We start from the raw sequence: 16,582 nt of genomic DNA on the forward strand, positions 1-16,582 counted from the left end.
ATGTTTATTCATTGTTGTGATGCTTTTGTTTATTTTTTTCTTTAAAAATCAATCCTTTCTGTGTTGCTTTCCTCTTGGTGAAGGTGAGCACTCTTCTGAGTGACCCATTTGCTTGTCTCTTGGTGGCATTCTCCTCTCAGGTTTGTCAGTGAACCTTTTCTTCTGTTCTTCAAGTATTGATTAACATTTTTAATTTAATATGATTAAATCTTTCCTTTCTTATTGTTTTCCCTTTGGATTTATGCTCAGAAAAGCCTTCTACCAGAAACAGCTCATGTTTTTCTTCTAATTCCATTGGGATTTATAGTTTACATATTGGGTTGTTGTCTGTTTCTCATTCTCTGAAGTGAACTTGAACTGGAGGCTTGAGAACCAGACAGATCTAGTTCCCTCCCTCCCCACTACCCTCACCTTAGGAAGTTTATTAAGCCTCTTTAGGGCCCTATTTCTTGGTCTATAAATACTAAAAGGAAAATCCTATCTGTGAGTGCTAAATGAGGTGTCATACAAAATAGTGAACACAGGACCTGGCACACAGTAAATGCTAAAAAAAAAAAAAAAAAAAAGTGATTTCTTCTGCTTCCTTTTTTCAGAGTGACAATATCAGACCAGCATTTAAAGGTCCAGGACCATTTCTGAGTCAGTTCTCTTCCAGTAAGTTCTGTGATCTTGATCTTTGGCTGTCTTCCTTATGGGTCTCTCTGATTACCTAAAGCACATGGTTATATTGTCCCTCAGGCAGCAAGTTTCTGCATCATGTAGTGAAGGAGCTCCTCCTTACCATCTCTCATTGTTTTTCTTCTTTTACTCTTCAGTCTGTCTTTCTACTCTTTAGCCTTTGACTGACATTTCTGTGAAGCATTCTGTGATAGGCATTTAGAACACTATGTAAAAATAAACTATTGTGTTATTTAAATATTTAGAGGCCTTTGTAGCCTTGTGGGCTATTTTTAAAATGACCTTTCAAACCATTTGCAAAGAAGACAAAGGTAATGGGAAAGTATAACCTTTTAATGCTTCCTTCATTAGAGGTGTTCCCTACCTTGGATGTACTACTTTGCTTTGATAGCTCATAATGTAGAATACATCAAAGACCCAAATAATGGAGAACAATGGAGAAACAAATTTTAAAAGCTGATTTTGTGTTATTGCTGCCACCATTAGGTGTCAGATGGAAAAGATCCCTTTCTTTTAAATATCCTGGACTCATGATTGATTTTCTATATGCTGTAGGACTCCTGGGTAATGCTGGTGTGTAAAGGAAGACCTGCTGCACATTCGTGTGTGAATTGGGATTATCCAGTTTTCCTACAGTTTTCTTTTGTGATGTGATTTTATTTTTGAGGGGAAAGATCCCATCTGTATCATAACTTTACAGTAATAATAACAAGAAGCCACATTACAGTAAGATTCTAATCTGTTCCTTCCCCCATTCAGTGTTCCACTCACCATTCTCCATACCAGTTACTATTTGTGTTTTGTGGGTCTAGACCCAGAGCAAGAGTCACTGTTCCACAAACTTTCCTGAGAAACAAAAGTGAGAGAAAGGCCTGAAATGAGAGGCATCTGGGAGAGTAGGATTTGGGACTTGAGGAGGCTGAGCGAGGTAGGAAACAATCCAGAGGATAGGGCCTGATTGGGCTAAGAGGATATTAGGGCAGAGAAAACTGGCAGCTAGGTTGCACTTCTCTGTGGAGTTGGATGGAGAGGTTGTAGGCAGATTGGACTCACTTGCTTTTATTCATTTTAAAATAGAGGTAAGACTTAGAGAAGATCTTTCTCTCTCGAATCTTCTAGTACAGTATAGTTGGGGCATATATGTGTGTGAAGCTAAATATCAGAACAGAGCAATATATGATGAAAGCCCAATGAATGGGCAGTCAAGCATTGAAGGAGGCTCCCTCCCCCTATTTTTTTAAATATTTTTAAAGTTTTTATGTGGTTAGTGCTAGGATTGAACCCAGTTCCTCACACTTGCAAGGCAAGTGCTCTACCCACTCCAGCCCCTCCTCCTATTTTTTTTTAATTGGTACATTATAGTTGAACTTGATAGTGGGATTTTTTTATTAATTGATCATGTACTTTTATTAGCTTCTTTATAGTTTTAAATTTATTTTTTCTTTGTTCTAATCAGTTATACATGACAGAAGAATGCTCTTCAATTTGTTGTACACAAATGGACCACAATTTTTTACTTCTCTGGTTTACACAAAGTAGGGTATAATAATGGGATTCGTTGTTGTATGTTCATACATGCACACAATATAATAATATAACTTGGCCAATATCATTTCCCAGTATTTCCCCTTTCTCCTCTCCTCCCTCTAGTGGTCCCTTTCCTCTACTCTGCCCATCTCCCTTTGGTTTTCATGGAATCTCCTTCCCCCATAGCTTTCTTTTCCTTTTTCCCCCTCGAGCATCCACACATGAGAGAATATGTACAATCCTTGACTTTCTGAGTTTGACTTATTTCATCATTTTTCAGCAAATGACATAATTTCATTCTTCTTGATGGCTGAATAAAACTCCATTGTGTATATGTACACATTCTGTTACCCATTCATCTCTTGATGGACACCTAGGCTGCTGCCATAGTTTGGCTACTGTGAATTGTGCTGCTACAAACATGGGTGTATGCATATATCACTGAAGTATGATGACTTTAATTCTTAAGGATATATACTGAGGAAATGTACTGCTGGGTCATGTGGTGGTTCTATTCCTAGTCTTTTGAGGAACCTCCATGCTGATTTCCATAGCGGTTGTACTAATTTACAATCCCACCAACAGTGTAAAAGTGTTCCTTTTTCTCAACATCCTCTCCAGCATTTATTATTATTGATGACTGCCATTATTAATTGGATTATTTGTTTGTTTATTTTTTTGGTGTTAAATTTATTGAGTTCTTTGTATTTTCTGGGTATTAATTCTCTGTCAGAAGAATAGCTAGCAAAGAATTTCTCCCATTCTGTAAGTTCTTTCTTCATATTCTTAATCGTTTTCTTTGCTGTGCAGAAACTTTTGATTTGATGCCATCCCATATATTAACTTTTGGTATTATTTCCTGAGCTTTAGGGATCCTATTGAGAAAGTTTTTGCCTATGCCTATATGTTGGAGTGTTGACCTATGTTTTCATCAAGGAGTTGCATAGTTTCTGTCTTAATTCCTAGGTCTTTGATTCATTTTTATTTGATTTTTGTGCAGGGTGAGAGAGAAGGGTCTAGACTCATTCTTTTATACATGGATAACAGTTTTCCCAGCACCATTTGTTTAAAAGGCTGTCTTTTCCCCAGTGTATGTTTTTGGCATCTATGTCAACAGTCAGATGACTGTAGATAAGTAGGTTTGTCTGTGTGTCTTCTATTCTGTACCATTGATCTCTGTGTCTATTTTTACATCAGGACCGTGCAGTTTTTGTTACTGTAGCTCTATGGTATAATCTGAAGTCAGGTATTGTGGTGCCTTCAACATTGCTTTTTTTGGCTTAGAATTGCTTTGGCGATTCCAGGTCTTTTATTCTCCCAAATGAATTTTAGAACTGTTTTGGGGGTTTTTCTCGTTCTGTGAAGAACCTCATTGGTATTATGAGAATTGGCATTGAATGTGTATGCTGCTTTTGGTAGTACGGCCATTTTGACAATATTAATTCTGAAAGGAGAAGGCTTTTGTAGAAAGCCTTCAGTATCAGAAACTTGCTGTGATAAAAAGCATGATTATATTCCAGCACAAGGCCTGACACAGAGAGGGCAACTCAGTAAATATTTTTAAAATAAATGTCACTGCATGTTTTGCATTCATAATCTGTTAAGTAAATGCTGTTATTATCATCCTCATCTTATAGAATCAGAAACTAAGGTTTAGAGAAAGAAAAAAAAAAAAAACCACTATGTCCAAGGGCACACAGCTGGTGTATGATGAAGCAGACTTTAAGTCCAGGACTGTCTGACCCTACAGAGCCTTAGTCATTAATTACCATGTCACAAACCATTTCTGAGAATGAAATGTTTGAAAACTGTGTGGTCCCTAGAATAATATATCCCTCCCTCAAACATAGCAATCATCCTAATCCCTGGAACCTGTAAATATTTTACCTACATGGCAAAAAAAAAAGATTTGCAGATATGGTTGTTAATGACCTTGAGATAGGAAGATTATCCTGGATTATCTGGGTGGTCCCAGTGTAGTCTCATGGACCTATAAAAGAAAAGAAAGCCAGGCATGGTGGCACATGTCTATAATCCCAGTGACCTGGGAGGCTGAGGCAGGAGGATTGCAAGTTTGAGGCCAGCCTCAGCAACTTAGCAAGACCTTATCTCAAAATAAAAAGGGCTAGGGATATAGCTCAGTGGTAAATCACCCCTGGGTTCAGTTCCCAGTACCAGGGAATCAGAGTAGAGGTGGCAGTAGAAGCAGGGATCAGACAGAGAAAGAAATTTGAAGACACTGTGCTACTTATTTTTGAGGATGGAGGAAGGCGCCCTGAGCCAGGGAACATGGGTGACTCTGGATGCCTAAGATGGAGAGGAAACAGTCGGCTCTAGAGCACTCAGAAGGAAGGCAGCCTGAGCAACAGCTTGATTTTCAGCCTAGTCAAACCCATTTCAGACTTCCTACCTGTGAAAAAGAGAAATGAGAAAACATTTGTGTTGTTTTAATCCATTAAATTTGTGGTGATTTGTTACCACAGCAATAGGAAACTAATACACAGTGTTTCACAAAGATCAAAAATCAGTCCAACAGTGACACATAGAAGGTGTCAACACAGAGAGGCTGAAGATAAGATCAGTGAGGAGGCTGTTGCTACCATCCTGCCCTCTGGTCACCTGTGACTGTATCCTCTCCTTATTTGACTGTGTTAGGGTTGTGCTTGGGGCTGGCCCATCTCTATTGGGACAGGCAGAGTTCCCACTCACTTTAATGATGATGATGTTGTTGTTGACAGCCTCACTCTAAGATAATCTCTGGGGAGTTGTAGACTTGGGTAGGACTAGATAATTATATTACCGGGGGGGAAATATGATGATTTACCAAGTCTCCCTGATCTTCCTTTACCACGTGTACATCTGACATATATTGAATAGGTACCTATCTTGGACTGGCTTTTACATTGACTCTGAAACACAGAGCTGATCAGGATAGTATAAAATATGTCTTTATTCTTTAAAGATTTTATGCAGTATAGCTTAGGAGTAGGGATGAGGGATAAAGAGAAGTATGGCTACGTAGTAAGGAGGTAATGCTTTCAGTTACATGGGAAACTTGACTGCATTTGGGATTTCAAGAAGAAATCACAGACACGCAATGTAACACTCAATGGCAGAAGTGATATTGAAATTAAACATACATGTTCTCTCACATGACTATTTGCTGAAAAATTCATGGTAGAATATACTTTATCCTTTTTATGATTAAAATTTACTCAAAATATGCATGTATATTTATGCTCCTGGGATTAGGGTCACCAATGGTGTGATAGACAGCATCACTGTTGGTCTGACAGTAACTTTATTTTTAAAATATAGTATGCTTTAACAGGTCGTAAGTGGGCTTCAGAGTTTACCAGTTAGTCTTAACCTTATAAATCTCAAGTTTTTATTTCCTACTTTGGAAACCTCTAGCAGCCTACTGAACACGTGCACTTGATGCTGATTGCTTTCCCCACTCTCTGCTCTTCCTCCAGGGTCCTCCATCTCAGTTAGTAGTATCACCTTCCATTTATTTGCTCAAACCTAAACCTTAGAGTCATCTTGGATTTCTTACAGCCAATCTTTGCCCTTATTCATTCAAATTGGATCAGTGCCTCTACCACCCAGTTACCACTCTGATCCTCCACCCTGGGTGCTATGCCAGTCTTCTAATTGCTCTCTCTTTTATGATTGCCCCCCAGTACAGTCCTTTTTATTCTTATTAATAGATAAAGTGCTCTGTTTGTGAGCATGAATTGAATCAACTACCCTCCAGTCAGAACTGTCCAATGACTTTCCATCATACTTAATATAAAAATCCAATTTTTATTGTGAACCACAAGTCCTTTCATTATCTGGCTACTTATACCTCCAACCATAATTCCCACCACTCTTCCATACCAGTCCTCCGTGATGCCCAGCACAGCTTCACCCCAGGATCTGTACTTGTTCTTCCCTCTGCCAGAAGCTCTTTCCCCACATCTATAAGGGTCTTACTGCATCATTCAGGTGTGACTTCCTCAGAAAGCTCCCTCCTGACTGCTCTTCCTAAACTAGTGTCCCGACTCATTCTCCCCTTGCCCTGCACTTTACGTTAGCTGACCTTACAGTCTATAAGATCGGGTCTGTTTTGTTCTGTACTTAGTCTCTAACACCTAAAACAGTGCCTGGTACAAAAAGTGAATGTTCAAAAAATCGTGAATGAATGAATGAATGAATCTTACAGATGTTTTAAATTTAATGTTTGGTGTGAGTTATCTCCATTATCTGCAATCACTCGTATGTAGATATGTACTTAAAAGTCTTTCATCTGCTATGTGCAGTTCCTCATGCTAAATCTTTGAAAATGCAAAAATAATAAAGTGCAATCCTTGCTTGCCCTCAAAACATTTATAATCTAATAAAAGAGGTGAAATTTAGTAAATGTTGGCTGACAACATGTTGTAGTAGATGCTGAGAAGTGGGGAGGTGAGGGTTAGTCTGGGTTCCGGACAGTGAATAGTGTTTAGATTTGTGAAACTTAAGGAAAAGGCATTCTGGTAAGGGGAACTACTTTAACAAAGGTACAGAGGCAGAAAAGTCCAAGGTGCTTTTCTGAAGGAAAATATTGACCAAAGAGAAACCAGAGTCAATAATGCCCCAATGACAGTAAATATTGAAGTTCAATAAAAAAACAGTTGGCATGTCTGCTATGCACAAACAATATTGTTAACATTCAGAAATTTCTAGGTTAAAATTCTGACTCAAAAACCATTGACTGTATTTTTTAGAATTTAAACATCTATTTCCATAGGGATATTTTATAAATGCATTTGCTCTGTTTATTTGGTGCTAACCAGATACTCCATGATTGTCAACACTATTTACTATTTCTTGGGAAAGCAGTCGGTCATTAGTTGTTCCATGCCTCATCAGAGCATAACCCTTGACCTTTGAACTGAAGTGCAATAGAATTCAATTCCTGTTCTATCATGAAACAAGGATTCTGTGTGTCCGATGTTGTTGTTGTTGTTGTTGTTGTTGTTGTTGTTTTGTGGTGCTGAGGATTGAACCCAGGGCCTTGTGCATATGAGACAAGCATTCTATCAACTGAACTATATCCCCAGCCCCAGATGCTGTTACTAAGGCCAGAAAAGAGAAGCAGCCTGTGCCACAAGGTACCGCTATCAGTTGTCAGCTCTGGTCACATTTTATCTTTTTTTTAAGAGTAATGTTTCTGAAGGACTCTGGGAAACTGAATAAACACATCTGAAATTGGATTTAGATTTTGAGAGAACTAGATAATCAAAATTAGGGTCCTTTGATGGGCTGAGGCTATTCAAATACAGATTAAAAACAATGCATTTCCATAAATTCTTAAGAAAACATGTGAACATCCAGGCCATATTTTTCTGCGCGCTGGGGTTAAAGTCCATTAAGAATGGGAGGAACATCTTCTGACTCAACCTTGCCCAGTGCCCGGGACTTAATGTTCACTGAATGAATGAATGAAATTTGTTTTTTTCTGAAATCTTTTGTTTATGCAGGTCCACAAATGGCCAGAAGCATATCCTGAGTATTGCTGAAAATGAGCAGTTGACGTACAAAAGTTTGACAAAATTGAACTAAAACCATGCAGGGCTTAAACAATAATAATTCAAAAAATAAAGGAAGATGGAAACTTATCAAAGCAAACCATTTAAACCCTAAAGTAGTTTTGATTGCTTTGATGATAAATTCTAAAATGCCTCAAGTAAAAGAAAAACTCTAATTGACTATGTTTTTAATAAAGAAATATTGGCACCAATGTATTTATAAGACATTCTGATGGACTTGACAGGAGTGTTTACGATCAGTCAGGCTTTCAGAAGTAGATACTAACATATGTTTATAAGGGATGCATATACTGGGAAATTGTGGTCAAAATGTCAAATAGTGAAACAGCAGAGTTCAAGCTAGTTCACATCAATATTTATGTTAATTTTGTAAACAGTTATTTGCATGATTTTTCATGATAGATATGGCTTTAGAGAAAGACCTTTATGGAAACATATCAAACAAGGATCAATTTTTTAAAAAATCATTTGGTCACAAAGAACTATTTGACAATATTATCGAGATAGCTTGATAAATAAATGTGCTGCTTACATGTTTTAAACCAAATTCGTGATTAGAGTATTCTTTATGTTAACTAAATAGTTATTTGGAGTCAAAAATGTTTATTGTTAATAGTTTTTAAAATTTTTAATCCAATAAATAAATGTGCAGTGTATTTTCTTCAGGCTTCTGCTAATTAATGAGGCTCTCTTCTGCCTCAGGAGCATTGTCATGCTGGCTGTGAAACTCAGCCATACAAGGGGGAAATGACTTGCTTAAGCTGATTTGGACCTTGTAGAATGTAATCTCAAGCATAACAGGCTAGGCCCAGAAGAACTGGGACACTGATTAACAGGGAACTTGTTGACAATGTAATAAGATTAAGAGCCTGTTTCCTATATTGCAAAGGCTTTGAGGAACACTTGTCCCACTGAAGTCTTTTTGGTTCCAAGGATGCGGAGCTGTTCTTGACCACTGATGTATAACAGAAGTATGAAGGGTTTTGTTTAATTTTCCAGTAACATTTATTGCCTATTTTTCTGAGTATAAGAAGTCCTTATTTAATTTTATTTTGTTTTGTGTTTTGGTTTTTAGCCCTGTCACTATTAATAGTACTTTTCTTTGTTGTCAGCATTTTTCTTTTTCCTTTTTCTCTTTCTCAGTACTAGGAATTGAACCCCGGGGCACTCTGCTACTGAGCTACACCCACTGTCCTTTTTATTTTTTATTTTGAAACTGGATTTCCTTAAATTGCTGAGGCTGCCCTCACCTTGTGATCCTCCTGTCTCAGCCTCTTGAGTTGCTGGGGTTCCAGGTGTGCACCAGCTAGAATTTTTCTCATTCAGATACCTCTCCCACTACACACACCACCACTGGAACTAAATACTATTTTACTTCAAACTGACTTCTTCACACTTCGAATCTCAAAACATGTCCTGAGAATTTCTCCAACCCCTTCCTGTAGCATGAGATGCTCACAGATTTCTCAGGCAGTGAAAGGGGGCATTACATCTTCAGACTAGCTGAATAGGTAGCAAAGACTTGCTTTATGTCACCCATCTTACCAGCCTCTACCCCCCAACACCTTATCCTCCTCCCCCAAGCCTGTGTCAGCATATAAAGCATTGCTGTGTGTCTAATTACCTATAAAGGAGAAAAACCATCAATGTTGGTAGATGACAACACCAGTAACAGTCACAAAGACTTCATGACTTCTTCCCCCTTAAAAAAAGCAATTTGGTCAAACCCTTTAGGCTCACAGTTGCCTCTGAGCTCTTTGCCTGTTGACCAGTGTGCTGTCATTTAGGATGGGGACGGCCAGTGTCAGACCCACATGCTTAAGAAATAAACTCTTTATTTTATTATTTATTTATTTTGGTCTGGAGGTTAGCTACTGCTTTAAGGATAAGAGTAAACTATATCAGACAGAGGCCGAACCCTATAATCCACGTATTAATTTGGCATAGTGGTGCTTTGGAGCCAAATTGCCTGGGTTTGAATCCAAGCATTGCCTCCTCCAACTAGCTATGGTGGCTTAGGGAAGTTATTCAACCTTTTTATACTTCAGTTTTCCTTGGTTATAGAACAGGATTTTTCACGACTCCTTGAGTTGTTAAGAAGATGCATGCAAAGGGGTTGTAGATGTTCAGGGCTAGAACAACACCTAAACAAACTAGCTCTCAATGAATTTTATCTCTGTTTCTCTATCCCATTCTTTCTTCCTGTGACTCACTGTGTAATCTTCTCTCTACACTTTTGCTTTCTCTAGGTTCTAGAACAAATCTAAGGTGCATTAGGATTAAAACAAGTATATGAGAAAATCAGGGCAAAGAGAAAAATAAAAACTAAAAATAGTCAGAAATATACTAAGGCCCTATTCATTAATTAGAAGTAAATTAGCCAGGTATGGTGATGCATACTTGTAATCCCAGAGACTTGGGAGGCTCAGGCAAGATGATTGCAAGTTCAAGACCGCCTTAACAACTTGGTGAAGCCCTAAGCAACTTAGTGAGAACCAGTCTCAAAAAATAAAAAGGGCTGAGGATGTGGCTCATTGGTAAAGTGCCTCTTGGTTCAACCCCCAGTACCAAACAAATTTGCTCTGAACTTCCTTTGGCCAAAGAGGAAAATCTAGTCAGTTATAAGCATCAAAACATCCAACAGGTGAAACACAAATTGGTTTTAAAAGCACAGCTTTCCTTAGCCTCAAGTTTTGAGTGTCATTCTTCTTCTGGGTCTTCACAACAGGATGCCCGTGGGGTGGAACATGTCTTCAACCACATCTTCCATAGGTTCTCACATTCAGACAAATATAGGACTGGGGCAGTACTCACAGGTTTATTTGATCACAAGCCCTATTGGAGTTGCTAACCTAATATCACACCAGATACAGTACTTTACTGTGGGGAATTGCCTATAGACTATTCACGGGTAAATTGAAGATTCAATAAAAGAAAAAATCTAGCTTTCGGAATGAAAGGGGTTGCTAATTATGTGTGTTTACCTGTAGCCCATGGACATGCCTCTGAGTATTCTTCGGGATTTGAAACTTTTGGAAACAATTAGACACTCCACTTATTTTGCTTCCAGACTTAGTCGAGCTGTACCCCTCCTTCCCTGGAACTGTTGGGCACATTTCTGCACACCAGGCTGCTTCTAGACATACCATTACTTCCCCAGTGCTCTTTCGATTACATAGACAACCCTGATACAGGTGGGAGGGTCTGTATAAGGGTGTGAATTCCCAGGGAGGGGGATCACTGGGGGCCCTCTGGTAGGTTAACTGCGGCAGCCCTATACAGTAAAGCCATTCTGTAATGGCAAGTACTCTCCCCATGTCTTCCTTCCTTGAAACTTTCCCTCTCTCCCACCCACCATGATGCCAGGGATTGAACCTAGGACCTTGCACATGCTAGGTGAGCTCTCTACCTCCTGGCCCCAAAATTTTCACTTTAACCCCTCTTAGAGGGTCTTAAAGAAGGTATCTTTCCAGTAGATTCCCATGTCATTAACAATGCAGTTACATGCATACATAAAACCCCTGTTTAATATTTAAAACAAAGTACACGCAGTCCTCTAGATGTGATCAGAAAAGTGCCATGTGTATAAGTAGAACACTTACAGGGCACTAGAGGAGACTGAGTAAATGATCTGCCAAGGAAAAATGATACACAAGAGCTACGGGCCACTTGGACCATAGTTTTAAGTTTGTAGGTATTAGTTCTTTTCTATATTTAGGTCATTGAAATAACCACTTAAACCACATGTAGACCTGCTGGCAAATATATTGAAACAGTGGTATAATTATTTATTTTATGAAGGGGAAATGGGCCTTTTATATAATGACCTTACAATAAGTGTCATTTTTATGTGTGGAAAAATAAGCGCCTGCCATTTTCTTGTTATTCTGAGGTCAGAGCCTACCACAGAGATTTTAATATTTGAAAACTATTCTATTCACTGGAATCTCAGCATTTAAAATAATGATTTTCTCAAGATACAGCATTCTGATGCACTATATCTGACCTTCCTTAGTCAGGAAAATAAATTCTTCTAACACCTCTTATTTTGTGTTCTACTACTTCTGAGTTGCTCGAACTGATGTTGGGTGATCAGGATGATTTTTCACTCCTTCAGCTTTAGTTAGCTTTTATCTGTTGGTGTAGCTATCCTACCAACAGATGTAGACACTTTTGCAGTTACTATGCCCTCAAATATTTGTACTTTAGAAAATCATTTTAACAAAATGTTCACTAGTAAAAATGGGTCGGAACTGGTGTGGTGGTACACGCCAGTTGTCCCAACTACTCAGGAAGATGAGACCAGAGGGTAGCTTGAGCCTAGGAGTTTGAGGCCACCTGGACAATACAGTTGAGACCCCTAACTCAAAAAAAAAAAAAAAAAAAAGATGGTATATGTGGTTAGGTTAGGACCTAGTGAATCTTATTTAAATACCAGTGAATTTTAAGAAGTTCCTCTTATTCTATGCTGCTTAATCTGCTGGATGCATACATGTTTTGGAGAAGGATTAAATAATGAGGTATATTTCTGCTCTTTGAAGGAAAAATCATTAAAATAATAACTTACTCTAGGAAAAAGAAGTACATAATATTGAATAAACACTTAAAATCATTAAATTAATGAAAGTAGCTTCAGCTTTAGAACAAGATCATTAGAAATATACAAAAACTTTTTGGGGAGGGGGGGTTGTTAAATAGTTTTAAAAATTAATGATGTCTAGGGTGTAGCTCAGTGGAAGAGTACTTGGCTGGCAAGCACCAGGCTCTGAGTTTGATCCCAGCACTACAAAAAATCAAATAGAACAATTATGCTAATGATGAAAAGAACTCCAAAATAATTTAAGAGTATAAACTCTTGAGAACAGGAATCATATCTTACTGACTTTGAAGTCCCCTCCTTGAATCAAATACTCTGTGTACAGTAGACAGACAATAAATGTTAGATAGTTCAATAGTATGACAGATTTTAATAATTTAATTATGTTTTTACTTCGGCTTAGAGCCTGTGTTTCTAATTCTTAAAGACTTTCTTCTACTTTGTTGACATGGAATTGCTTAAAGCAATCACCTAGTGTGCATCTTTCCTACATATCATCACCCCTCAATTAAAAAAAATGAACCTCATGTTGGTGAATCAACTGCACTAGGTTTTGTTTGGCAGATTCAGTAGTGCCTCGTGGACAGTTCCAAATCCCTGTGGAAGGGGGCTCACTAGTGAAAGCCCTGAAGCGCTCAAGCAATTCACACCTGAATGGGACCCTGAATCTCACTCGTGACAGGATGGAGAAGTGTGGGCTTCCCATCGCAGAGTAATGGCAGTTTATTCCCAGGCATTATTAAAGGCCACACCCTGAGTTTATTTATTTTTTATTATTATTATAAATACTTTTATTTCAATTAGAAGGTACAATCTCTCGGGGGTTTCATGATTTTAAAAGCTACAATCACATCATGTTGAAACACATAAAACAACAATGCTGTAAGTGGAACTACTTGGCTTTGACCTCACACATTTCTGCACAGTCCTTGTGAAATCTGCACAAAGAAATGTCTTCTCCCTTTGCTCTAATAAATTGTTCTTGTACATAAGTTGCTTTCTATTCCAGTATATCTAGAGTGGTGAAATAACAAGGCCAGCCATGTAGCCAAAGGTCTCTCCAAGCATACAGGAGATGAGCCATGCCTGCCATGGTCTTTCCCAGTCCAGAGGAATAGGAAATGCTCCAAGCCATGCTCCTACAAAACTAGAAATTGTAGTGATCAGGAGACTATACTCCCAAATGGATGTAACTCTATTTTTACTGAAAACTTTTAGCCATGCTTTGAGATTTGATCCTAACAAATATAAACAAGGTACAGTAGTAAAAGTAGACAAAAGAACTGCAAAAAAAAATTGATTCCAACACCAACTCTATTCCTGGTGCTCCATATAGATCCATATAGAACAAAAATCACATGAAATAAAAGCAAGACATAAGAAAGTAGACACAACATTTCAAAACTCTGGTTAACCTTATGTGATAGTGAACTTCTTTTAGAGGATACATTTGGTTTTACTACCAGATATAATACTAGATTGACAGCAGTTCCAAAAACAGAACAGATGTACAACCACATCAAGTGTGTTTCCAATATTGAGAAGTTCTCCAAGAACACTCATGGAATGAAGATGCGTAGAATAATTGAAAATATGCATAAAAGATGGGTATACAGTAGTCTCTTGATATCTGTACTTTTCATGGTGTTTTTGGTTTTTGTTGTTGGTTTTTTTTTTTTTTTTTTTTTTCTTTTGGTCATTAGATAACTCTCCTGACCGCACAGGAGAAGTGGAGGCACTGCCTCACGCTCTAAGTGCATCAGGCTGCCATGACCCTCACAGGATTGATTCTTTTTATCCTGTGATACTGGGGATTAAACCCCTGTCCTTGTGCATGCTAAGCAGTCACTCTATCCCTGAACTACATCCCAGCTTTATTGTATTTCAAGGCAGGGCCTCACTAAATTGCCCAGGCTGCTTCAAACTTGCAACCCTCCTGCTTCAGCCTCCCAAGTAGCTGGGATTACAGGCATGAGCCACTGCACTCTGCCTATACCCTGGCTTTTAGGTAAAATATTTGCAGAAAAGTTGTGTTAAACACACAAGAAAAGAAAAATAAAGCCAGACTTTCTCACAGATGCTGAATTCACAAACATATATAGGGTTGAGAGGTGCCAGACTAAGCACTTACAGTACACATGTAGCATAAATTTTAGATGAGGTGCGCTGAAATATTTTTCTGCTTAAAGTCATCTTCATTGTTCCGGGAGAATGGTGGAAAGCATACTTTTCTAGTCATTCTCTTTTTCAGGATCATGTGTTTGGGACCACACTGTGGCCAAGCCTCTGGAAAACATGGGCAGCCCTAGTAGTATCTCTAAGAGTTTTAAAGGGGCCATCGATTAGCTGGCGTTGCTCCAGGTAAAAGCCTCCCGAATCAATAATCTCAGGAGCCTCACAATCTCACTTTCCTTTCAGAAGCATTTCCCAAGCAAAATGTGGCATAAAGCCAAAGAATTCTTAATTTGGAAAGGAAGTTTGCAGTCTTCCAGTTTGATTTTTATCTCCTACCCAAATTTCTTTTAAATAATTGACTTTAATTTTATAACATAATGAGTAAGATTATTTTAATCAAAAGGAAAAATAAATTTGTGTAGATTTGTTTTGCTTCAGTAGATTATCACCCAGCACTTGTGACAAAATGTCTGTGTAAGATCTTTTCTTCCTCTGAATTTTAGGATGAATCTAGATCATCTGGACTGTCCAACAACAACAACAACAACAACAAAAAAAAACTGAAAATGTTAGTTGTCATCACACTGGCTTTTGCATTTTTCTTAATAGGGCAAATGAGCCCACTTCCTAAATTTCCTTATGTTAACTGTCAAGAAACCCAGAACTGTTTTCAGCCCCAGCCATTTGTAATTAGAGCTGTCCCAGCACGGTGACATTGACAAACACCAATCTTCAACAAGCAACAATAGTGGAATGGTGTTACCAGGTTTGGCTAAATCCAGTGGTTCTAGGAGTGACTTGCAAATAAGACCTCCTGTCTTGTCAGACGCAGGTGGAGCAGAACAGGCTATGGATCTTCTGGGCCTTTTGTCTGCACCCTGTTGTTCTTCATTGTTTTCATAACCATGCTATTGAGCTGTAACTCATAAAAGGATTAGATGTTCGGATTGAGTGTCCAGGCTTGCAGTAGGTAAATTTCTGGAAAGCTCCCTGGTAATTTAGCAGCCTGTTGTGGTTATTTGTATGAAATCTACTTTTGCATGACCTTTCTCAATACATGTTATAAAAATAATATGAGATACAGTGGAAAGTTTTTCAAGTTACTTAGAAGTAGTCAAAATGATGTCACCAGAAAACACTTAATTTTTAATGTCAGCACCCAAATTAATATCTTTGGTATCTAAAAGCCAAATCTGTTGGGGGCTGTGTGGGAGTAACTTAAGCTTACTTAAATCTGACAGATTGTTGTCTTTGGTAAAGCCAATTTGTACAGAAAGGTAATTATTAAAAAGCGCTTTTTTCCCCTACTTTTTTTTTGGGGGGGGGGCATTTTTGGGGTACCCAGAGGTGCTTTACCACTGAGCCAAATCTCTAGCTCTTTATATTTATTTGTTTGTTTATTTATTTATTTTTATTTTAAGACAGGGTCTCACTCAGTTGCTTATGGCCTTGCTAAATTGCTGAGGCTGGATATGAACTTGTAAGCCTCTTGCCTCAGCCTCCCAAGCCAATGGGATTACAAGTGTGCACCACCATTCCAGCAAAAAGCTACTCTTATTTGGGTACAAACTTATAGAAACTCAAATTATTTTAAAATAGAAAAAACATTTTATTATAAATTTGAAAACTCAAATGTCAAAATTTTCATGTGATTAGAAATATGGCTACTTTTACATTCTAATATTAGAGAGAGGTTTGTCCTCAGAGAGGTGAGAAAGATCAACATGGCTTCAGTGAAGGTTAACAGAAACAGACAACAGTGTTCAGTATCACTTAAACTGAATTTTCATAATATAAATTTGGCCCCTTGTACTTTTTTTGTAATCTTTTTTAAAAAAATTATTCTTATTTGTTATATATGACAGCAGAATGTGTTTTAATTCAAAATATACATATATAGCACAATTTTTCATATCTCTGGTTGTATACAACATAGAGTCACACCATTCATGTCTTTTTACATGTACTTAGAGTAATGATGTCCATCTCATTCCATTATCTTTCCTACCCTCATGCCCTCTCCCTCCCC

The 16,582-nt window shown here is 38.0% G+C and overlaps 1 protein-coding gene and 1 pseudogene across 6 annotated transcripts in view; one reads left to right on the forward strand and one right to left on the reverse strand.

The window, feature by feature from the left end:
• Vti1a (vesicle transport through interaction with t-SNAREs 1A) overlaps nt 1–16,582 on the forward strand; it is a 343,300-nt gene that overhangs the window by 128,788 nt on the left and 197,930 nt on the right. The gene's annotated exons all lie outside the window — the stretch shown is intronic.
• On the reverse strand, nt 13,379–14,021 carry LOC124096324 (phosphatidylinositol-glycan biosynthesis class F protein-like; annotated as a pseudogene).

The sequence above is a fragment of the Marmota monax genome, unplaced genomic scaffold (assembly GCF_021218885.2).
Source record: "Marmota monax isolate L192 unplaced genomic scaffold, Marmota_monax_Labrador192_F-V1.1 WCK01_AAM20220418_F8-fsc00004, whole genome shotgun sequence".
NCBI classification, from domain to species: domain Eukaryota; kingdom Metazoa; phylum Chordata; class Mammalia; order Rodentia; family Sciuridae; genus Marmota; species Marmota monax.